General features: G+C 42.8%; 1 long non-coding RNA gene across 3 annotated transcripts in view; it reads right to left on the bottom strand.

Annotated features, from left to right (window-relative positions):
- Positions 1-25,298, bottom strand: part of LOC132375095 (uncharacterized) — an 87,881-nt gene that overhangs the window by 61,911 nt on the left and 672 nt on the right. For all 3 annotated transcript variants that reach the window (XR_009505893.1, XR_009505895.1, XR_009505894.1), the window contains exons 3-4: positions 14,841-15,044; positions 91-298 (exon numbers count right to left, since the gene is read on the bottom strand). This is a non-coding gene — a long non-coding RNA (uncharacterized LOC132375095). The remainder of the gene's footprint in view (positions 1-90; positions 299-14,840; positions 15,045-25,298) is intronic.

The following is a 25,298-nucleotide window of genomic DNA, read 5'->3' as shown; positions in this document are numbered from 1 at the left end:
GGAATCAGTGGTTATATGTACAGTTATAGGACTTAAGCATTATTCTTGACAAATTCCTCACCCCCACGAGGGATACTAATCCCAGCTTACCCACTTCAGGTGATGCCGTGGAAAGCGTAGCATCTTAGCATTGGCAGCAGCCCTGGGGGTTTATCTGGCTCAGAGTCCCATGTGGTTCAGGTGACCGCCAGTGTCCCTGACCATCCGCCCATCCTGGACAAGCGGCTGTTGGGCTGTGCTCGTGCGTGCCCTGTGACGGAGTTGAGAGAACAGGTACTCAAGTGGATGCCCTTCATTCCTGGGAAGGAAACCAGAGGGAGAAATGGAGTCAGAAAAGTGCAAACCTAACATCTATACCCCTTTCTTCCACTTTAGGGAAAGTGATGCGAGTGTGTTTCAACCAAAAAAGAGAAAACCTTCCTCTAGATCTCTATCAGTTCTCTAAAGCACATAGCTGAGCGAGAGCCGAGCAAATCAGCCATGAGAATGGAATGAACTGGAAGATCAGCTGTAACATAATCCAGCTCCGAAGACGGGAAAAGCCACCAGAAGGAAGAAAAATAATGCAGATGGGGTGGACAAGCTCTGTTGCTCTAAATGACACTGGTCCTGTAGCTTCAGAGCACACAGCTGTCACTTATGGTGAAGGGTACAGACCCCTCCTAACCCTGCCTGCCGCTGGGCTGGGGTCCAGGCTGGACACAGCCCTTCCATTCCAGTAACACTTGCTTCTGTGGGATCTGAAAAAGCAGGGCCCTCCCAGGTGTTGGCCGTGTTGGTCACCCAACTCGCTCTTTTGCGAGCAGGTTCATCCAATGGTGGATTATGGAATGAGGAGCCAGGCCTTCTCTCACTGGCCTTCCGGGCTGCTGAGACCCCTGGGCAGAGATGCATTCATTGTTACCGAACCAAACTTGGGTCTGCTTGCCCGCGTGCAGTAAAGCCAATAAAGCCAAAAAAAGAATTATTTTTTCGAGTCACATATGGCTTCTCTGACCCCATCAAATAACTTTATTCACACAAACGTCCCTAATTTACAAAGCCTCAGTCATTCATACACATTAGGGGGATATCTACAGTATTCAAGGAACTTAAATATAATGTATCCTACCAGCCCAAGTAAACCAAGTACCAAAAATATTCATATGTAAAGTTGTTCACACACAGGTCCTAGATTACCAGCTTCTGTGCAAAAAGAGAAAATAAAGCAAAATAGATTTATTACCTAGCCTTTGAAACTAACCTTGTGCCTGGGTTAAAACTTCCCAGACACCCAAGCTGGTCTTTCAATAAAGTGAAACTTTACGGTAATGTGCCAGTACAAGGACAGGCGGCCCATGCTCAAAAACCCCTTTACTCCCATAAGGGTTTCAGCAAAGCCTTTTTAAAGGCCAGGTGAGGGAGGGGTATCCTATGGTATGTGCGTGCACAGTTCTTTGATTGGTTGATGGTGAGGTAACAGGGCAGTGTCACAGGGGTTAACATTATCAATCCTTAGGCACCAGCAGGTCTGGGGGCTACAGTGCTCATGGTCATCAAGTAGTTAATTTCTTCCATTTGGTGGTGGTTTAGCATCTGAAAAACTCAGGAAATGTGCATCAGATACCATTATCTAGGTACTTCAGGGAGGAGCTAAAGCAGAGGACATGGGGGAGGGGTCTGTCCCCGGAAGGCCCCATAGGGTCCTGCTCGGTTATATTCATCCTCCGTCAGCCCCGAGATGCAGCTTCTGGTCTCCCTGCACCGAATGACCCACCCACCATGGCTTCTTTCCCTGCTCATCCCCATGGCTTCGTTTCGAAGCACAACCTTGTTATATGATGGAAAGAATGCCTACTGTGCCTTCCTGAGGCTTGTTTTACGACAACACTCAAAGGGGGTGCAGGCAGAATAGCTTGGCATAGAGGAGTGTTGGACGTCTGGAGCCGGACTGCACAGGTTTGAACCCTGCCTTCACCAGTTAAAGCTGAGCAATTGGGGCAAGTGACTTACTACAACATGCTCATCTGAAAAGTGGGATAATAAGACCTACCCAGTAGGTTGTAAAGAAGTATAAAAGCACTTGGAATTGTAGGTGCTCAGTAGATATTTGCAAGGGTTGCTGTATGTCAGGCAGTGTGCTCAACCCATTATGTGTGTCACTTAGTCTGATGAGGGTGCCGTTGTAATTGTTCCCATTTGCAGGTGTCAGGTCAATTGCCTAAGCTCCCAGAGCTAGGAAGGTCCACACCCAATTCCAACGGATTCCAAACGCCACGCTCTCGCCTGGTTTCCATGTTGCTGCCAACAGTAAATGGTTTCCAGTCTTCACTTTGCTACTTTCTGGTTGGGAGACTTTGGTTAAGCTGGTTCCTTCACCTGGACCCTAATTTCCTCCTGCACTAAAAGATAACACAGGGAGGGCTTCCCTGGTGGCGCAGTGGTTAAGAATCCATCTGCCAAGTGCAAGGGACATGGGTTCAAGCCCTGGTCCGGGAAGATGTCACATGCCTCAGAGCAACTAAGCCCGCGCACCACAACTACTGAAGTCCGTGTGCCTAGAGCCTGTGCTCTGCAACAAGAGAAGCCACCACAATGAGAAGCCCGCGCACCACAACTAGAGAAAGCCCGTGAGCAGCAACAAAGATGCAATGCAGCCAAAAAATATAATAATAATACGAGGACTTCCCTGGTGGTCCAGTGGTAGAGAATCTGCCTTCCAATGCGGGGCACTGGGGTTTGATCCCTGGTCAGGGAACTAGGATTCCCACATGCCGGGGGGCAACTAAGCCCACGTGCCACAACTACAGAGCCCACGCACCCTGGAACCAGTGTGCCACAACTAGAGGAGGAGAAAACCCGCCGCCACAGCTAGAGAGAAGTCCGAGCGTCTCTACGAAGATCCCACGTGCCGCAACTAAGACGCGATGCAGCCAAAAATCAATCAGTCAATCAATCTTTAAAAAAAAAAAAAAGATAATACAAAGCCTGAGATGTGTAGTGGAGAAGAATGTGACCATGAGGTTGGACTCCACTGAGATCCTGACTTGGCTCTGTTGCTCATTCTTGGGGAGAATTTGACCAAGACATTCCAATGTTCCTGCCTCTGTTTTCCGCATCTCTAAGAATGAAGTAATTTGCCCTGATGGTTTCTGAGGCTCCTCCTATATTGGACATTCTGAGTTGCTTCTGGGGAAGCTGAGGTCCAGAGAGGCTAAGAAAACAGCAGAGCACATAAGTATCAGACCTTACAAAGCTGCCAGGGGCCTCCACTCACAGGCTTGCTGAAAGGTGGCACGGGAATCACAGGGTGAGCCCTCTCTGGGAAGCCGTACCTGACTGAGAGGCCCTTCAAGTGTTGAAGATTGGGGGGGGGGGGGGGGTCACCGGAATTCAGCCTGCCTGGCGTTGAGTCCTGGCTTTGCCTCTTACTTGCTGTGTATGTGACACTGTTGGATGAGCCACTTATTCTCTCTAAACTTCAGTTTCCCCATAGGTAAAATGGGGTAGTAATGCCTCCTTCCTAGGGTTGCTGAGGGAGATGAGGTCATTCGTGCAATGTGCTCAGCACTGATCACACCGAGTCTAGCATGTCAAGTGCTGACTGTGGCCGTGAGCCTGTGCTTGATCCGACTTACACTCTAGTCTCCTCGAGGTCAGGCACCTGTCTACCCATATCTGTATCCCCAGGGCCTAGCACAGCATCTGCCGTGCTCATCACATGCCTCTGAAATAGGGCATAAGCTCCTTCCTGTTACAGATGAGGAGTCTGAGACACAGAGAGGGAACAGTCTGTGCCCAAACAGCCAGCTGGTGGAAAAAGCAGTACAGGATCCCTAGCTTCTAGATTTGAGCCAATGGTGTATCCATGGCAGTGCACAAAACCTTGAATTTTGTCAAGACAATCACCTGAAGGTGACTTGGAATGTCTTCACTTAGTGCCATGGAGTGAAGGGTGTGGATTTAATACCTTGGGATCTGTACTGGACCTTGGGAGCTGGTAAACCCTTCTATAAAACTGATTTTGATCACTTATGTGTAGAATCTAAAATATGGCACAAATGAACTTATCTACGAAACAGAAACAGACTCACAGACGTAGAGAACAGACTTCTGGTTGCCAAGGGGGAGGGCGGTGGGGGAGGGATGGATTGGGAGTTTGGGTTTAGCAGATGCAAACTGCTATATATAGAATGGATAAACAAGGTCCTACTGCATAACACAGGGAACTATATTCAATATCCTGTGATAAACCATAATGGAAAAGAATATGAAAAAGAATGTATGTATATGTATAACTGAATCACTTTGCTGTACAGCAGAAATTAACACAATATTGTAAATCAATTATACTTCAATACAATAAACTAAAAAGACCCCTGATTTTGGGAGGTCCTCACAGCCTGAAAGAATGCAGAGGGGATCTCTGCGGTACAAATTGGGTAATTTTATGCTTGCATACTTACAGGATGGGGCTTGCCAAGGAGATGGGGGGCTGGTGCCAGTGTTGTCTGAGAGGTGACCTTGCTAATGGTTCTTCAGTGACCCAAGCAAGTCCAAAGGCTCACAGAAATCTGTAGAGCCCTGCTGTCTACCTAACCGCCCTGGCATTTCCAAGCTGAGCTCTCCTGCTGGAAGCAGGAGGTGGGTTCTCACAGGTCCAGAGCTGCTCCATGTTGAGCAGGAAACACTTTTCATGAGCCCCGTATAATGAGGTGTGGCGACCTCTTGTAATGAAAACTCGTCCTCCCTCTAGGAATGCCGCTTTGTGTCTACTGTGTCTACACAGTAGGCAGTGATGGATGTCTATGACTTGAGGAGATAATGAGAGTAAAGAGATGCTCATACATGTTTGTCAGATGGCCAAATGGATGTGCACAGAGCATCCCTCTGGTTGGGAGGGGTGGGGCAGACTTAGAGCATCTGGTCACTGGAAGCCATGGCAGCCCCATGGACCATTGGCAGAGAAGCCACAGATTCACCAGTAGGATATTCAGGGTGTCTTTTTAAACACACAGGCTCAGAGAGTGGGTATGTCAGGCCCATCCCCAACGTCTCCCCTGAGTTCTAGACTCTTAGCTGCAACCCCCATTTGACATTTTTCCTTGAGCATCTTAAAGACAAGTTCTCTAGTTACCCTCCCCGCCCCCTCCCCGCCCCGACTCCTACACACACTGTAACTCCCGGTCCTCTCCATCTCAGCGATGGTGCCACCAACTGCCTAGTTTAAACTGGACATCCAGTCCCCACCCTTAACTCTTCCCTTTCCCCACCTCCAATCCAGCACTGTTTTGTGGGCTCCACCCCCCAAATATATATTGACTCTACACAGGATCTGCATCTCCACACCACCACTTTGGTCTCAGCCACCTTGGTCTCTCTCCTGGCCTCCTGGAAGAGTCAGCTACCCTCTGCTTCCAGCCCTGCTCCCGTGTGGTCCGAGTGATCCGGTCCTGCCCAAGTCTCGTCTCATCAGCCTTCCGTCCTCCCATTCCCACTTGCCCCAGCACACGCTGATGTTCTGAATCTTCACGCCCAGGGTCTTTGTATTTCTACTGCCTGGAATTTTTTTCCCTCATGGCCCTTCACAAGCTATGTTTTTGTCCTCCTTGGGGGTCTCAATTCGAATCACATTTCTCCAGTGATGGTCTCCCTGACCTTGGCCCGCAGTACCTCCACATCTCACCCAGTGATGCACTCCAGCTGGCTTAGTCAGTAATCATCTTATTTTCCTGTTTAGTCTGTCTTCTGGAACAGCAAACTTTTTCAGTAAAGGGCCAGATAGAAAATATTTTAAGTTCTGTGGCCCTACGGTTTCTGTCACAAAGATTCGACTCTGCCATTTTAGTGTGAAAGAGCACAACCAGACAATATGTAAGTGAATGCATGTGGCTGTGTTGCAATACTTTATCTGTGGACACTGAAACTTGAAACTCATATAATTTTCACGTGTCACAAAATACTCTTTTGATTAAAAAAATCATCAAAAAATGTAACAACCATTCTTAGCTCCTGGATCTTACAGAAATATTCAGTGGGACAGCAGGCTATAGTTTGCCAACCCGTTTTAGAATGTAAGCTCCACGAGGCCAGGCTTCTGTCTGTCTTGTCCATCACAATATCCTAAGTATATAACAGTTCTTGGCACATAAAAGATGCTCACTAAATATTTGGGGAATAAAAGAAGGCAGAGGAGGCTGTATCTGGAGCTCACTGGGCATATCTCAAACATGTGGCCATCATGTTTCTGAAAACAAGGAATAAAGGAACAAGGATAAAAAGGAAGAACAATCATGAGATAGGCATCTGAAGACCTGTCAACATGACTCTCTGGACATCACGTCCATCCTTCTAGCCAGGATGACACTCGACCACCCATGATCTGTATTTTCTAGGCCTAGAAATTCTTCCAAGTCAAGCAAGAAACCAACAATCCTCTGAACTGGCAACTCGGCCAGGCTGTCATAATTCTAACCCACGGAAAGGCCATGGACATTTTGTCCTGGCACCGAGAGTTACCATCTGAATAAATTAATATTTACGTGCTTTTATGAGGAAAAATTGTCTTGATCTTTAACAAGGAGAATCAACCTTTCAATCCCACCTGGCCTTTGTATCTCTTTTCATTTTCACCTTGCCCACTGGCTCAGAATAAATATTTCTCTGATTTTTTAAATAGCATTTGTTCCCACAGCTATAGCTTTGAGACAAAATACTTTTCTTAATAATACTCTAAGAGGGAAAATATTTGGCTCTCTCCTCCATAATTTTTGATGGAACCTGTTTATTGCCTTGTGGTCATTCCATTGGCGGTCATTTGATGCTTTGGACTGCCGAATGAGGCCTCATTTGGGCTGTGTCTCTGGACACCAGTAGAAACATTTGGAAAGTTTAAAGAAAACTCAGACAACTGGTTGCACTTGGGGAAAAATATAACTAGATTCTATCTCTCACCTCATATCAGAATCCTGGATGAGTTCAAGATTTAAACAAGAAGAAAATATGAATGAACATTTAAAACATAGTTTTGGGGATATGGACACCTCTAAACATGTTACTGAAGGCAGAAACATAAAGACAATTCCATAAGAGTTAAAAAATCTTCAGCACAGACCCCCTCCCCCAAACTCTTAAAGAAAATCTTGAGAAACCGCAACCTTATAGAGTTATTTGCTGACAAATGGTTAATTCATTAAAAAATTTTTTTTGTTTACCCGTTTTGGGGAGAGAACGTTTAAATTCTACTTTCTTAGCATATTTCAATTACACAATACAGTGTTATCAACTATAGTCACCATCAGACATTAGTTCCTCAGAACTTTCTCATCTTATAACTGAAATTTTGTACCCTTTTACCAATCTCTCCTTATTTCCCCCATTCCCAGCCCCTGGCAACTACTTTTCTACTCTCTGTTTCTATGAGTTTGACTTTTTTTTTTTTTTTTAAGATTTCACATATAAATGATACCATGCAGAATCTGTCTTTCTCTGTCTGGTTTATATCACCTAGCATAATGCCTTGCAGTTTCATCCATGTTGTTGCAAATGACAAGATTTCTGTATTTTTTAAGGCTAAATAATATTCCATATATATATATATATATATATATACACACACACACATACATACATATATACATATATATAACATTTCCTTGGTCCATTCATCTGTTGATGGACACTTTGTTTCCATACCTTAGTGACTGTGAATAATGCTGCAATGAACATGGGAGTACAGCTATCTCTTCAAGATAATGATTTTGTTTCCTTGGGATATAGACCCAGAAGTGGGATTGCTGGGTCATATGGTAGTTCTATTTTAATGTCTTGAGGAACCCCCATGCTGTGTTCCGTAGTGGCTGCACCAGTTTGCATTCCCAACGGCAGCACACAGGGGTTCCCTTTTCTCCACATCCTAGCCAGCATTTGTTATTTTGTCCTTTTGAAAACAGCCATTCTAACCCGTGTAAGGTGATAGCTCATTGTGGTTTTGATTTGCATTTCCTTGATGATTAGCGATGTTAAGCAGGTTTAATTTCTTTAATATATAAAACTAATCATCGAGGGGAAAAAACACCATTGAAAAATGTGTAGAAACTATGTAGAGGTGTATATTTAAGGATGCTGGCAGAAAAAATGAATGAAGGACATAAGCAGATGACTCACAAAATAAGTTCAACTAGTCAACAAATATTTGAAAAACATGTTCGATATTATTAGTAATTAAAAAAAACCCCACAAGACAATCCTGAGATACCATGTTCTGCCTGTCAAATTGGAAAAGATAAAAAAGAATGATGGCAAGTGTGTGGTCGACTGCTGGTGAGGCAGCATGGCAACATTTATCCAAAGTTCCAAATTCAACAGTTCTACTTCTAGAAATTAAGATTCACACAGTATTTGGAGAGTTTCCTCCATTTTCATTACCATTAGGATGGGGAGCCTGTACCAAGGATGAGAGAGTGTTTTGAGTAGCAAGACATTGGAGACCTTCTCCATGTTCATCATGGGTGTTGCTTAAGCCCATCCACAGTCTAGGTTGCCAAATGCCCAGTAGTTTAACCAACTATCTACCAGCTTGTTGACTAAACTGACATGAATTCAGTCAAAATGATGCCTTGCGGGGAGGGGTGTATGCCTTGTTTCTATTCCATCAGGTATTCATGCCAGGGACACCACTGTTGCTTCTGTGTTGAATTGGAGTCAAAGCATATGAAACATTTTCTACATTAAAGGGTTAAATATATCCATGATCACCCACTGCTGGATTGTTAAAGGCCTAATGCACCAAATGTAAATGTGCCTTTCTTCCAGCCTCCTCCGGTGTCAGGACTTTGTAGAAAATACTATCTTCTACTTTAGCAAGCACCAACTGCACACACATGTAAGGTAGACTTCAGTCCTGGAGTGAACACCAGCATCAAAAACCTTGGAGAATAACATTCCTGCTTGAGGCAATCTAATTAAACTTCTCCTGTCAACTCGAAGTGGCCCCCAATGGACAGATCAAACCTATTTTTAGGTTCCAAGTGTTATAAGAAGAAATATTTAATTAGAATGGGGGATGTTTAAAATAGCTTTCTCTCTTAACATCGGTGCCTGCTGGCTTGTTTTTCCTGATGTCATTAATCACCAGTGAACGGATGTCAGAATTCACAGCTATAGCTCCCGTCGAAATCTGCCTTCTTTGGGTAGTTTGTCCCATAACTCAAAATGCCATGTCTCTCCAGAATTTGGCACTTTCTTGCAAGCCAGTGGCACTGAGAGCTTTAGACAATTGAATTTTGAGCTTTTCTTCAGAATAAGAGCCCCAGGCAGGGTATTTCTCCCATGCAGCTCTGTGGTTCTTGGCATCAGTGGAGAGATGGTCGTGTTCAGACTGAGGAGTAGAGAATGTTCCGTGGTCCTGGGACCAAGAAGGGCTTGATGATGCCTCGGGACCTACGTGAAGAACTGAGCTATATAGAAAGTGATGGAAGGGAGATAATTCGAGCTCCTTTAGGGTTCAAATCTAATTTTTGGTATTCCTTTATAATTTTTCTGGATCAACAAGTTTTTTAGAAATGGGAGAGAACTAGATTTACTTTGCCAATAATTGTGCTATCTAGAAAGTTATATAGATTAGACTTTATTTTTTAAAAAACACAGGAGTACTTAGTAAATGGCTGGCACTGTTCTCAGTGCTTTATGTGTTTTAAACTCACCTAGCCACCACAACAGTCCTTTGAGGTGGTAGTATTATTATTCCCATTTTACAGATGAGGAAACTGAGGTGCAGAAAGGATAAATAACTTTCCCAAATACACTCCCTAGTGGGTGGCAGAACCAGGATTCCAACATAGTCAGTCTGGCTCTGGAGTTGGGTGCTTAGCCATGTCTTCCATTTTATTACTTTATGATTAATAAGGACACACTTTCTTTATTCCCAATAGATTTTAAGTGGTGCATATCTCCTAGAACTTCACCTGCTGGCTTCCTACAAATTATTGCCCTTCTCCCAAACTCAAAAGCTGTTAGAAAGTCATTATTTGTGAGAGGACAAGGCACTTTTATACGGCACTTGTGGGAGTATGAATTAAATCTGTTTGACCCTTTAGTCCAATGTTTCTACTTCTAGAAATGGATCTAAGGAAATAATCTAAGATGTATATAGAGAAATCTGTTTAAAGTGAACAGACACTTGTTTCTAGTATCATCAGAACCTAGAACAGTTTCTGGCACATAGTGGGCATTTGGTAAAGAATTATTAAGTGAACAAACTGCAAATTACAAGCAAATGAAAAACAAACAAAACCTCAAGGTCTACCCAGAGGATGAAATAATTTTATATCTCTGATGGTCTTCTATACAGATATTAGAAATCATGTTTGTAGAAGGAATTTCATTAATAGCAGCTTTTACACAATCTATTAAGTGAATAAATCAAGCACCGAAAGATTAGGGACATTATTTTCTTGGGTTCCTATAGTACAACAACCACTCTTAGCAGGAAAATGGTGTGTTTATAGATTTTTCCCAATTAATAAATCACTTATTCACTGTAAGAGGTATGTTTAAAATTATTCACATTTTACATTTTATTGTTTTAATGTGTATTTATAGCTTTAAACAATCTGTTTGATTCATTTCAAAACATCACCAGTAGTTATCTGCTTGGCAAGTTGTGAATGGCTGTTATTCTATCCTTCGGATTTGGAATGTGTCTCACCTTTTCTACAATAAATATATGTACTTTGGTAATCAGAAGAAATAAATGTTTAAAATTTTACCTTCCATGGGGTCAAAAGGAAGGAACAAAGATAACTAAGGACAGAAGAAATGTGTTGATAGGAAAAATACCAAAAAGTTAATAGTGGTTGTATTTACCTGGGGGGGATTAAGATTAGCATTTCACTTCTTTTAATTGATATAGGCTTTCCAATTGTATAATAATGAACATATATTATTTAAACAATATAACATTTATTTTTTTAATGGAAAAAGTAGAGTCTGGGTGGGGTAGTTTTAAAATTGGCTGCAACATCTGCCACTGGTTAGGGAGGTTCACTTTGGTCTCCACACAGGACACTCGCCTCTCCTACCCGCCCCCTAGCCCTTATGATCCTGGCCATCTTGCTGACCAGTTGGGGGCTACCATGCCTCCAGGATTCTGGCATCTGGTAGATGTTCACATGTTTGTTTAATGACTAAACTAAATAGCTGTGGAGTAAATTGTTAATTTAATATTTAAAAATGTGTTCTGTTTGCTTTGTGAGGCACAGTTTTCTTACCATGTCCCTCACCTATGATAATCCCTCGTCTCCAGGCTGGGATATCCACTTCCTGGTGTGTTTCAGGTTGTTGTGCGTTATGTCCTCTTCATACACCAAGGGGATTGGGGGCATCAGCAGCCCCTGTTCAGAGAGAAGCCTTTGAACCACCTGGAGGAGGGAGAACTTGCCTGGGAGACTCACTGCTAGGCTGACCCCTACCTTCTGAGGGTGTTGAGCCACCTATGCTGGAATTTTTGGTGGCGGGGTTGGGGGTGACAGTGAAGGCTGAAGAATAGTCACAAAGCTCAGAATGGCCACTGGGGGTCAGTCTTATGCATGGGAGGTACGATGGTCGCCAGCACCCCTCCTCCCCCAGTATCTTCCCAGCTCACAAACTGGTCACTGAGATTCTGCCACAAGAGATACACCTTTTTGGTTTAAGATTTCTGCCAGCGCTAATATTTAAATACTGTCAAACATTTACATTTCAATGTGACTGAAGGTTCTGAAAGCACGTTGGGTAGGAAAGTATTGGGGATGGCCTATTGCCTCTTCTTTGTCAGGTTTTGCCTTAGGAGCTTTACAGAGTAACCACAGAATTTATCCTCCAAACTGGGATGCTTCTGAGAGTGAAAAGAGATGCTCATTTGATGGATGGGGAGCCAGGGCAACAGGCAAAAACTGGGAGTGTCTTGCATTAACGGGTTTGCATGGTCTCCTCATGTATGGATATATCACGTTTGTAGCAATGAGAAATTATCCTGCCCATTTAGACGAGGGAACTAAGGTTCAGAGAAGTCAAGAAACATGTCCAACGACCTTGGTTTCAAAGACTGTGCTCTTTTATCCCCTTAAGGCTCAAGGTCAGTGGGCTCCTGGAAATCAACAGGAAAGGGATATCACTGCGGGGAGAGCGGGAGAGGACTTGAACAGGATAAAACGAGGACCGACCCAATGGTACTTTGTTAGCTTGGTGATTTTTGCCAGGACCAGCTCTGGACGCAGTCTGGAAGGTATGTGCGGTAAGGCTCACGGTTGAAAAAGTCCCCTGACCCTTTGCTGCTCTGCCTCAAAGGTGCCTCATCATGAGGTGTCAGGCCACCTGTGTAGGAACTGTGTGTCCCTCTCTTGTGCTGTGTGTGTGGCCTGCCAGGAGGCCAGAACTCTGCTTCCTTTGTGTTATGTTCCCTCCATGCTGTTGCCTTTCTGTCTCTCGGGTCAAGGGTACGAGTGGGAGGGTCTCTCACACAGCTTGCATGAGAGTCTAGGGTCTCTCTCACGTTGTCAGGTTTTGAAAATTTCCCTGGACTTTGCCTTATGAATGAGGGAAAGAGAGGAACTTATTTCATGTCCTGGAAAGTCTTTTGTCACAGACAGCCAAGGAGGGTTTGAGGCACCCATGCTTCATTGCAGGGCCTGGGATTCCAGGGGAGGAACAAGGGTGCTTAGCATTTATCTCATACATTAGGAAAGGCGTTTCCCTGAGAGGGGAACACACTTCCTCCCATGGCATGTAAGTAACCACCTCCCTACATTTCCATGCTAGGGCTCCATCCCAAGTATGGAGAACTGACCAACAAAACCATGTTCACCTGGTGGAATTCATTCCACAAGTACTAAGGCTGATGCTTCTCAACTCCCATTTTTTCATGTCTATTCACATATCTTTGGTCTTCACGTCTTGGCCTCCTCCCTATGAAGTGGTCGTCAGAGCTGAGCCTGAACTCTCACCTGGAGACTTTGGGATGCCCCAAGGAGATATTATGGCAGGAAGAGACCACCCTGCCACTCACCACCAAAGAGACAGTCATTATGACCCAAGAGCTCCTGACTGCACTGAACCAGACAGAGCTCCCTGTGTACCTTTTGAGAAAGTCCAAAGCCCTCACAGATACCTCTGTTCTTTTTCTAGGGCTCCCTCCTTAGGGTCACCTCTAGATCTGAGCTCCTTGTTCTTTTGAATTTATTTTGTAAAATGTATTGTCTCACCGTGCTGCATTTTCTCATTATCCCACTCTGTTCTAGGTTGAACCAGGAGTTCACCCATTTCCACCAAAAAACAAAAACAAAAACAAAACAAAACCCAACTCTAGGTTCTGGGAAAGTGGTAGTGGATGCATCTTCTTTAATCTTTCCAAATTCCTCCATACAAAAAGGACAGTTGGATAGCAAAGCCATAAACCAACGGTCAACATTTACCAAACATCTCAACTGCCTCTCCCAAACCAAGGTAGTCCTACAAACTCCCAAATGGAAGGAGTGAGGATAAACCATCAAGAACCACAAGACTCCCAGGGATCAGTGTCTATGTAGCAGAAACAGAGGGTAGCAACAGGGCATCTGATGGGCTTGAGAACAGGAAAACCTGGAAATATCCCACTGGCAACACGGTTGGCCAATTCAGGAATGGTAGTTGAACCTGGGGGAGGGGCTTGTGCTCCCTAATCACAGGTGAGGGCCAGAGCGCCCCAGTAAGGTTAAGAGGGGCAGGAACAGCCTAGCAGCCTAGCCCCTGTGAACTCCAGAAACTGATCCACTCAAAAACATCAGCAGCTCCTTAGTGTATAGAGAGTTAATCCTAGACATTTTTTTTTAAGCTTGACATTCAAACCCTTTGATAGTTTCACCCTAGTGTGCCTTTCCGGTATAATTTCCAACCACATCTTTTGATTTGCCCTCTATGCCAACTACTCTGTTCTCAGGGGTTCCATTTGCCTTCTCCAATTCCTTGGGTCTTGCATTTCACTCAGCCCTCATGGTATGGCTCAGGTGAATTCTAGATAACATCACTGAAATGTGCAGGCTCAAGACACAGTTGGTGTCTCTCGGTTAACTTTTGGCACAAAATTTTTATAAATACAAATTCCTTTTGGAAGAGAATACTGCTTCTGCCAGACAAAGTTTACTTAGTTCCACAAACAACAGTAGGACACTTATCGCTGTAGTTCTTGTTATAACACACAAGTCTCCCTTGACTTTCTCCTACTTTAAAATAATTAAATCATGTTTTTATTAAAAAATCCATCCCATATTTGGGAAAAGACTAAAAGGCATTTGCTTGATTTCTGAAATAATGATAGGGCATTTCCGTCTGCCCAGGGAGTACCAGCCAAGGTCAAGGTCCACATAAGGTGGACCTTCACCAGTTCTGAAGATTCCCGGGGGGAAATGAATGCCCATGTAGGAGGCTTGAGACAGTAAACTTGATGTCCTCCTGGTGACTCTGGCTTTTCCCTGACCCATGGCCCCATGGGATGTGAACAGAACTGCCCTTGTTGAGAGAAGGCATGGATGCAACATTTTCCATTTCTTTCACCAAACATAAGTGTATGATGGGAGGAAGATTTTGATATGCAGAATCCCACCACGTCCTCAGTCAGAGACACAGATGTACCATATGATTTTGAGCGTGGCACCCAGGATTTGGGTCTAGTTCAAGCACGCAGCTCATAAAAGCCCAGACAATAAAAAGTGAAGATGTAAAAGATAAAAGGGTTGCTTTCAGATGCCATAAAATATTGTTTAAAACCCTTCTTAACCATAGCGTTCTAACCTTTACATTTCCATTTTTATGCATGGAAAAAAGGACTGTTCAGTATTTGTACTAACCGAGCCTCAGGAAATGAACATCTTCTGGCCATTAAAAGCAGGTTCTACTAGTTCAGTAATGGCATCTGAATCACTCTCTTCGCGATCCTGGGCTTGCATCTGAATCACTCTCTTTGCAATCCTGGGCTTGCCGTCATACATTGGAATGCGTTCATTTCCTTGCGCTCAGGACCCTGCTAATGCTTTAATTCCTGTAGGTAAATCCTGTGGGAAAAAGTAATACTGCATCTGAAATTTCTGACAAAAATACATGCAATTTTTTTTTTTTTTTTTTTTTTAATAACAAGAGATTTGTTGTAGCTGTTTTAAGATAGCAACCATTGTGGAGACCTCTTGAGTACAATTATGGTTAGACTTGAACCTTTAAATATTTAGCTAATGCTATTTTCTAGGTATCATTTAAATTAATAGCAAAATAATAATGATAAAAAATAATAGCTTATTACATCATGCATTTTCTATGGATTAAGCCCTGTGCTTTTTAAATCTTCCCAACATGTCTGGGGCAGGTACTGATGGTTAGCTCCATTTTATAGGTAAGGAAAGTGAGACTTAGAGGTAAAAGTAACTTGCCTGAGGTCAGACAGTGCCAGAATTTTATTCCAAATCTGTCTGGCTCAGAAGCCCAATTTCTTAATCACTTTTGATGCACTGTATTTTGCCCACTTGAAATTTTTATAAAATGCAAAACACAATTCCTTAAAACCAGAAACTGTGTTTAAAATATAAAACCATCTCCGTTTTGACTCTGAAGTTGGGCAACCACATTGTTCCCTATGTAAAGGCATTGTAGTCACAATAACTAGTTTAATTGCCTGGGTTTTAGTTTTTTCATTGGCAAAATTAAGAAATTGAGCCAAAAACACCTTTTCCTTCTGACATTCAGTCATTTGTCTGTTCAGCTAATGTTTATTTGGATATCTACTATAAGGAAAGACCGGGTGATCTAATCATAATAATGGACTAATGAGGTATGATCCCTAAGTGTAAAGAGCTCAGTTTAATGGAAGAGAAGAATTCACCAACGAACCATCAGAATCCAATGTAGTCTGTGCTGTAAAAGGTATGTGTGCATGTGTGTGTGTACACATACATATAAAAACACACACAATCATACGTATACATACGTATGCACAGACACATACACATACACACACACACACACACACCTATGGGAACAGAGTAGAGGCAGGGACTTAGGAATTGGGTGTTTCACACAAGTGTGACAATAATTCCATGAGGAGAAGGGGCCGAGTCTGTTTTTAGTCCCCCTGTGTCTTGGGCCTGGCAGATCAGTACATACTTGTTGAATGATGGCATGAATGAAAATGAGACATAATCTGCGTTGTAAAGGAATCATGGAGGTTCACCAGGTGGAGAAGAGGGGGTAGAACACACATTCCAGGTGGCAGGAACAGCATGTACAAAAGTAAGGAGCACATACAAATTCATGGTGGTTTGAGCAAGGCCTTGGAAGCTTGGCTCCAAAAGGAGGGTGCATGTGGGGAAGCAGCAGAAAACAAGGTTACAAAAGGTAAATTTTGGCCAGGTTCATGGTGGGTCCAAAGCCATGGGTTTGGGTGAGGTGTGACTCTGCAGAGTTCTTTCAGTGGGGAGAACCTGTAGCTCTGGATGCCTTACTTATTCACAGCTATTGGACCCAAAGTAATGTAATATGACTACTTAGCAGATAAAAGGGTAACAGTGGAAACTCCACTAGGAAAAGATATTGTGGGTGGGCTCCCATTTTCAGGGGAAAAAAAGATATTACCAACTTAAATCAGAGGAGCAGTAAGAATTATTAACATTAAACAACAGGTAGTCAGGGGCTTCCCTGGTGGCGCAGTGGTTGAGAGTCTGCCTGCTAATGCAGGGGACGCGGGTTCGAGCCCTGGTCTGGGAGGATCCCACATGCTGCGGAGCAACTAGGCCCGTGAGCCACACTACTGAGCCTGCGCGTCTGGAGCCTGTGCTCCGCAACAAGAGAGGCCGCGATAGTGAGAGGCCCGTGCACTGCGATGAAGAGTGGCCCCCGCTTGCCACAACTAGAGAAAGCCCTCGCACAGAAACGGAGACCCAACACAGACAAAAATAAATAAATAAATAAATTAAAAAAAAAAACAACAGGTAGTCAGATTGAACCTGAGTACAGGAACCTGTTTGGAGGCAGGAAGTTCTTGTGTCTGTGAAGGTCTGTCCGTCCACTAGGAGAACCGAGAGTAAGAGTAAAAGTAAGGCATCCTTGGAAATGTGATTTTTCAGTCCCACCCATTAACAGGTAGGAGCCTGTTTCCCCATTCCCTGAATCTGGGCTGGCTTTATAAATTGTATTGAAATAGTAGTGAGGGAGGGCCAATTCTGAGCCCAGGCCTCAAGAGACCTTGCTTGCTTCCATTCACTCTCTTGTAACACTGCTGCCAACACGTGAACAAGCCTGGGCTAGCTTGATGGTTGTCACCCCAAATTGAAACCCAGCCAATCTCTAGAGGCATGGCTGAGGCCATCCTAGACCAGCCAGCCCCCAGCCAGCTCACGAGCTGCACATGAACAAGCTTAGTTGAGTCCAGCCTCACTCAGCAGAACCGTCCAGGCAGCCAGAAGACTCATGAGCAAGAATAGATGGTAGTTGTTTTAAGGTAAAAACAAAGGAACGAAGGGAGGGTTGGAGGGAGGGAGGGAGGAAGGAAGGAAGGAAGGAAGGAAAAAAGGGAGAGAGGGAAGGAGGGAGGGGGAAGGAAGGAAGGGAAGGAGGGAGGGAGCAAATGTGATAGAAAAGGGTGATGATGAGTTGCCTAGCATCTAGCTCTTACTATGGGTTAAGTCCTGGGCTACCCACTTTACATACCTTATTTCACTTAATTAGTTCTTGGTTATATCACATTTGTTCATAAATGCATCAAATCTCTCTTCAAAGGAAAGTCTGATTCCAAAAACTTCCAACTTGATTTACCAAGCTGCATGCCAGAAGGATTTTATTCAAAGGTTTTGGAATCAGACAAACCTGGGTTTCAATTCCAAATTCTCTCTTGCCCTCTGTATAACCTGAGGTAATGTATTTAACACAAACCCCAGTGTCAATTTCTGCACCTGAAAAAGTGTGATTAAATAATACTTACGGGGAGACCTACAAGATGGCAGAAGAGTAAGACGCAGAGCTCACCTTCCTCCCCACAAATACATCAGAAATACATCTACATGTGGAACAGCTCCTACAGAACACCTACTGAAGGCTGGCAGAAGACCTCAGACCTACCAAAAGGCAAGAAACTCCCCACGTACCTGGGTAGGGCAAAAGAAAAAAGAAAAAATAGAGACAAAAGAATAGGGATGGGACCTGCACCAGTGGGAGGGAGCTGTGAAGGAGGAAAGGTTTCCACACACTAGGAAGCCCCTTCGTGGGCGGAGACTCCTGGTGGTGGAGGTGGGGAGCTTCGGGGCCGCGGAGGAGAGCGCAGCAATGGGGTGTGGAGGGCAAAGCAGAGAGATTCCCGCACAGAGGATTGGTGCTGACCAGCACTCACCAGCCCGAGAGGCTTGTCTGCTCACCCGCTGGGACGGGTCGGGGGCTGGGAGCTGAGGCTCGGGCTTCGGAGGTCAGATCCCAGGGAGAGGACTGGGGTTGGCTGCGTGAACACAGCCTGAAGGGGCTAGTGTGCCACAGCTAGCCAGGAGGGAGTCCGGGAAAAAATCTGGAACTGCCAAAGAGGCAAGAGACCATTGTTTTGGAGTGCGCAAGGAGAGGGGATTCAGAGCACTGCCTAAACGAGCTCCAGAGACGGGCATGAACCGCGGCTATCGGCGCGGACACCAGAGACGGACTTGAAATGCTAAGGCTGCTGCTGCCGCCACCAAGAGGCCTGTGTGCAAGCACAGGTCGCTATCCACACCTCCCCTCCCAGAACCTGTGCAGCCCGCCACTGCCAGGGTCCCATGATCCAGGGACAACTTCCCCGGGAGAACACACGGAGCTCTTCAGGCTGTTGCAATGTCACACTGGCCTCTGCCACCACAGGCTCGCCCCGCATCCGTACCCCTCCCTCCAGCCTGAGTGAGCCCGAGCCTCCGAATCAGCTGCTCCTTTAACCCTGTCCTGTCTGAGCGAAGAACAGATGCCCTCAGGCGACCTACACACAGAGGCGGGTCCAAATCCAAAGCTGAAACCCTGGAGCTGTGCGAACAAAGAAGAAAAAGGGAAATTTCTCCCGGCAGCCTCAGGAACAGCAGATTAAATCTCCACAATCAACTTGATGAACCCTGCATCTGTGGAATACCTGAATAGACAGCAAATCATCCCAAAATTGAGGCGGTGGACTTTGGGAGCAATGATATATATATTTTTTTCCTTTTCCTCTTTTTGTGAGTGTGTATGTATATGCTTCTTTGTGTGATTTTGTCTGTATAGCTTTGCTTTTACCATTTGTCCTATGGTTCATGTCTGTCTGTATTTTTTTTTTTTTTTAGTATAGTCTTTAGCACTTGTTATCATTGGTGGATCTGTTTTTTGGTTTCATTGCTCTCTTCTTTCTCTCTCTCTCTTTTTTTTCTTTTTTTATTACTTTTTAATTTCTTTTAATTTTAATAATTATTTTTTATTTTAATAACATTGTTTTATTTTATTCTTTCTTTCTTTTTTCTCCCTTTTCTTCTGAGCTGTGTGGCTGACAGGGTCTTGGTGCTCCGGCTGGGTGTCAGGCCTGAGCCTCTGAGGTGGGAGAGCCGAGTTTGGGACATTGGTCCTCCAGAGACCTCCTGGCTCCATGTAATATCAAATGGAGAAAGCTCTCCCCGAGATCTCCATCTCAACACTAACACCCAGGCCCACACAATGACCAACAAGCTACAGTGCTGGACACCCTATGCCAAACAACTAGCAAGACAGGAACACAACCCCACCCATTAGCAGAGAGGCTGCCTAAAATCATAATAAGGTCACAGACACCCCAAAACACACCACCGGACATGGTCCTGCCCACCAGAAAGACAAGATCCAGCCTCATCCACCAGAACACAGGCACCAGTCCCCTCCACCAGGAAGCCTAGACAACCCACTGAACTAACCTTAGCCACTGGGGGCAGACACCAACAACAACGGGAACTATGAAACTGCAGCCTGTGAAAATGAGACCCCAAGCACAGTAAGTTAAGCAAAATGAGAAGACAAAGAAATACACAGCAGATGAAGGAGCAAGGTAAAAACCCACCAGACCAAACAAATGAAGAGGAAATAGGAAGTCTACCTGAAAAAAAATTCAGAATAATGATAGCAAAGATGATACAAAATCTTGGAAATAGAATGGAGAAAATACAAGAAACGTCTAACAAGGACATAGAAAAACTAAGGAGCAAACAAACAATGATGAAAAACACAATAAATGAAATTAAAAATTCTCTAGAAGGAATCAATAGCAGAATAACTGAGGCAGAAGAACGGATAAGTGACCTGGAAGATAAAATAGTGGAAATAACTACTGCAGAGCAGAATAAAGAAAAAAGAATGAAAAGAATTGAGGCCAGTCTCACAGACTTCTGGGACAACATTAAACACACCAACATTCGAATTATAGGGGTCCCAGAAGAAGAAGAGAAAAAGAAAGGGACTGAGAAAATATTTGAAGAGATTATAGTTGAAAACTTCCCTAATATGGGAAAGGAAATAGTCAAGTCCAGGTAGTGCAGAGAGTCCCATACAGGATAAATCCAAGGAGAAACACACCAAGACACATATTAATCAAACTATCAAAAATTAAATGCAAAGGAAAAATATTAAAAGCAGCAAGGGAAAAACAACAAATAACATACAAGGGAATCCCCATAAGGTTAACAGCTGATCTTTCAGCAGAAACTCTGCAAGCCAGAAGGGAGTGGAAGGACATATTTAAAGTGATGAAAGGGAAAAACCTACAACCAAGATTACTCTACCCAGGAAGGATCTCATTCAGATTTGACGGAGAAATTAAAACCTTTACAGACAAGCAAAAGCTAAGAGACTTCAGCACCACCAAATCAGCTTTACAACAAATGCTAAAGGAACTTCTCTAGGTGGGAAACACAAGAGAAGGAAAAGACCTACAATAACAAACCCAAAACAATTAAGAAAATGGTCATAGGAACATACATATCAATAATTACCTTAAATGTAAATGGATTAAATCTTCCAACCAAAAGACACAAACTAGCTGAATGCATACAAAAACAAGACCCGTATATATGCTGTCTACAAGAGACCCACTTCAGACCTAGGGACACATACAGACTGAAAGTGAGGGGATGGAAAAAGATATTCCATGCAAATGGAAATCAAAAGAAAGCTGGAGTAGCAATTCTCATATCAGACAAAATAGACTTTAAAATAAAGACTATTACAAGAGACAAAGAAGGATACTACATAATGATCAAGGGATCAATCCAAGAAGAATATATAACCATTGTAAATATTTATGCATCCATCATAGGAGCACCTCAATACATAAGGCAAATGCTAACAGCCATACAAAGGGAAATCGACAGTAACACAATCATAGTAGGGGACTTTCACACCCCACTTTGACCAATGGACATATCAACCAAAATGAAAATAAATAAGGAAACACAAGCTTTAAATGACAAAGTAAACAAGATGGACTTAACTGACATTTATAAGATATTCCATCCAAAAACAACAGAATACACCTTCTTCTCAAGTGCTCATGGAACATTCTCCAGGAGAAATCATATCTTGGGTCACAAATCAAGTCTTGGTAAGTTTAAGAAAATTTAAATCGTATCAGGTATCTTTTCCAACCACAATGTTATGAGACAAGATATCAATTACAGGAAAAAAACTGTAAAATATACAAACACATGGAGGCTAAACAATATGATACTAAATAACCAAGAGACTGCTGAAGAAATCAAAGGGGAAATCAAAAGAATACCTAGAAACAAATGACAATGAAAACACGATGGCCCAAAGCATATGGGATGCAGCAAAAGCAGTTCTAAGGGGGAAGTTTATAGCAATACAATCCTACCTCAAGAAACAAGAAAAATCTCAAATAACAACCTAACCTTACACCTAAAGCAATTAGAGAAAGAAGAACAAAAAAACCTCAAAGTTAGCAGACGGAAAGAAATCAGAAAGATCAGATCAGAAAGAAGTGACAATAGAAACAAATGAAAAAGAAATGAAGGAAATGATAGCAAAGATCAATAAAACTGAAAACTGGTTCTTTGAGAAGATAAACAAAATTGATAAACCACTAGCCAGACTCATCATGAAGAAAAGGGAGAAGACTCAAATCAACAGAATTAGAAATGAAAAAGGAGAAGTAATAACTGACACTGCAGAAATACAAAGAATCATGAGAAATTACTACAAGCAACTCTATGCCAATAAAATGGACAACCTGGGAGAAATGGACAAATTCTTAGAAAAGCACAACCTTCTGAGACTGAACCAGGAAGAAATAGAAAGTATAAACAGACCAATTACAAGCACTGAAATTGAAACTATAATTTAAAATCTTCCAACAAACAAAAGCCCAGGAACAGATGGATTCACAGGCAAATTCTATCAAACATTTAGAGAAGAGCTAACACCTATCCTTCTCAAACTCTTCCAAAATATAGCAGAGGGAGGAACACTCCTAAACTCATTCCACGAGGCCATTACCCTGATACCAAAACCAGACAAAGATGTCACAAAAAAAGAAAACTACAGGCCAGTATCACTGAAGAACATAGATGCAAAAACCCGCAACAAAATACTAGCAAACAGAATCCAACAGCACATTAAAAGGATCATACACCATGATCAAGTGGGGTTTACCCCAGGAATGCAAGGACTCTTCAATATACGCAAATCAATGTGGTACACCATACTAAGAAATTGAAGGATAAACACCATATGATCATCTCAATAGATGCAGAAAAAGCTTTTGACAAAATTCAACACGCAGTTATGATAAAAACCCTCCAGAAAGTAGGCATAGAGGGAACGTACCTCAACATAATAAAGGCCATATATGACAAACCCACAGCCAACATCATTCTCAATGGTGAACAAGTGAAACCATTTCCACTAAGATCAGGAACAAGACAAGGGTGCCCACTCTCACCACTATTATTCAACATAGTTTTGGAAGTTGTAGCCACAGAAGTCAGAGAAGAAAAAGAAATAAAAGGAATCAAAATTGGAAAGAAGAAGTAAAACTGTCACTGTTTGCAGATGACATGATACTATACATAGAGAATCCTAAAGATGCTACCAGAAAACTACTAGAGCTAATCAATGAATTTGGTAAAGTAGCAGGATACAAAATTAATGCACAGAAATCTCTTGCATTCCTATACACTAATGATGAAAAATCTGAAAGAGAAATTAGGGAATCACTCCCATGTACTATTGCAACAAAAAGAATAAAATAACTAGGAATAAACCTACCTAAGGAGACAAAAGACCTGTATGCAGAAAACTATAAGACACTGATGAAAGAAATTAAAGATGATACAAACAGATGGAGAGATATACCATGTTCTTGGATTGGAAGAATCAACATTGTGAAAAGGACTATACTACCCAAAGCAATCTACAGATTCAATGCAATCCCTCTCAAACTACCAATGGCATTTTTCACAGAACTAAAACAAAAAATTTTGCAATTTGTATGGAAACACAAAAGACCCCGAACAGCCAAAGCAATCTTGAGAAAGAAAAACAGAGCTGGAGGAATCAGACTCCCTGAGTTCAGACTATACTACAAAGCTACAGTAATCAAGACAATATGGTACTGGCACAAAAACAGAAATATAGATCAATGGAACAGGATAGAAAGCCCAGAGATAAACCCACACACACACGGTCACCTTATCTTTGATAAAGGAGGCAAGAATATACAATGGAGAAAAGACAGCCTCTTCAATAAGTGGTACTGGAAAAACTGGACAGCTACAGTGTAAAAGAATGAAATCAGGACACTTCCTAACACCATACACAAAAATAAACTCAAAATTGATTAAAGTCCTAAATGTAAGGCCAGACACTATAAAATTCTTACAGGAAAACATAGGCAGAACACTCTGGCATAAATCACAGCAAGATTCTTTTTGACCCACCTCCTAGAGAAATGGAAATAAAAACAAAATAAACAAATGGGATCTAATGAAACTTAAAAGCTTTTGCACAGCAAAGGAAACCATAAACAAGACAAAAAGACAACCCTCAGAATGGGAGAAAATATTTGCAAACGAAGCAACTGACAAAGGATTAATCTCCAAAATATACAAGCAGCTCATGCAGCTCAATATCAGAAAAACAAACAACCCAATCCAAAAATGGGCAGAAGACCTAAATAGACATTTCTCCAAAGGAGATAAACAGATTGCTAACAAACACATGAAAGGATGCTCAACAGCACTAATCATTAGAGAAATGCAAATCAAAACTGAGAGGTATCACCTCACACCAGTCAGAATTGCCATTATCAAAAAATTACGAACAATAAATGCTGGAGAGGGTGTGGAGAAAAGGGAACCCTCTTGCACTGTTGGTGAGAATGTAAATTGATACAGCCACTATGGAGAACAGTATGGAGGTTCCTTCAAAAACTAAAAATAGAACTATCAATCATACCACCCAGCAATCCCACTACTGGGCATGTACCCTGAGAAAACCATAATTCAAAGAGTCATGTACCACATTGTTCATTGCAGCTCTATTTACCATAGCCAGGACATGGAAGCAACCTGTGTCCATCGACAGAGGAATGGATAAAGAAGATGTGGCACATATATACAATGGAATATTACTCAGCCATAAAAAGAAACGAACCTGAGTTATGTGTAGTGAGGTGGATGGACCTAGAGTCTGTCATACAGAGTGAAGTAAGTCAGAAAGTGAAAAACAAATACCATATGCTAATGCATATATATGGAATCTAAAAAAAAAAAATGGTTCTGAAGAACCATGGGGCAGTACAGGAATAAATATGCAGACGTAGAGAATGGACTTGAAGACATGGGGAGGGGGAAGGGTAAGCTGGGAAGAAGTGCAAGAGTGGCATTGACATATATACACTACCAAATGTGAAATAGATAACTAGTGGGAAGCAGCCGCATAGCACAGGGAGATCAGCTCGGTGCCCTGTGACCACCTAGAGGGGTGGGATAAGGAGGGTGGGAGGGAGATGCAAGAGGGAGGAGATATGGGGATATATGTATGTGTATAGCTGATTCACTTTGTTATAAAGCAGAAACTAACACACCATTGTAAAGCAATTATACTCCAATAAAGATATTAAAAAAATAATAATACTTACACCTTGGAGTACTATTCAGGCATAAAAAAGAAATGGGGGAGGGTGGAAGAATTGGATGTAAGTGGTCAAACAGTACAAAATTCCAGTTATAAGATAACTGGAATACATACAACTGAGGATATAATGTTCGACATGATGACTACAGTTAACATTGCTGTACGGT

Source organism: Balaenoptera ricei, chromosome 11 (assembly GCF_028023285.1).
Source record: "Balaenoptera ricei isolate mBalRic1 chromosome 11, mBalRic1.hap2, whole genome shotgun sequence".
Lineage (NCBI taxonomy): Eukaryota > Metazoa > Chordata > Mammalia > Artiodactyla > Balaenopteridae > Balaenoptera > Balaenoptera ricei.
This window is presented reverse-complemented; position numbering and strand designations above follow the sequence as displayed.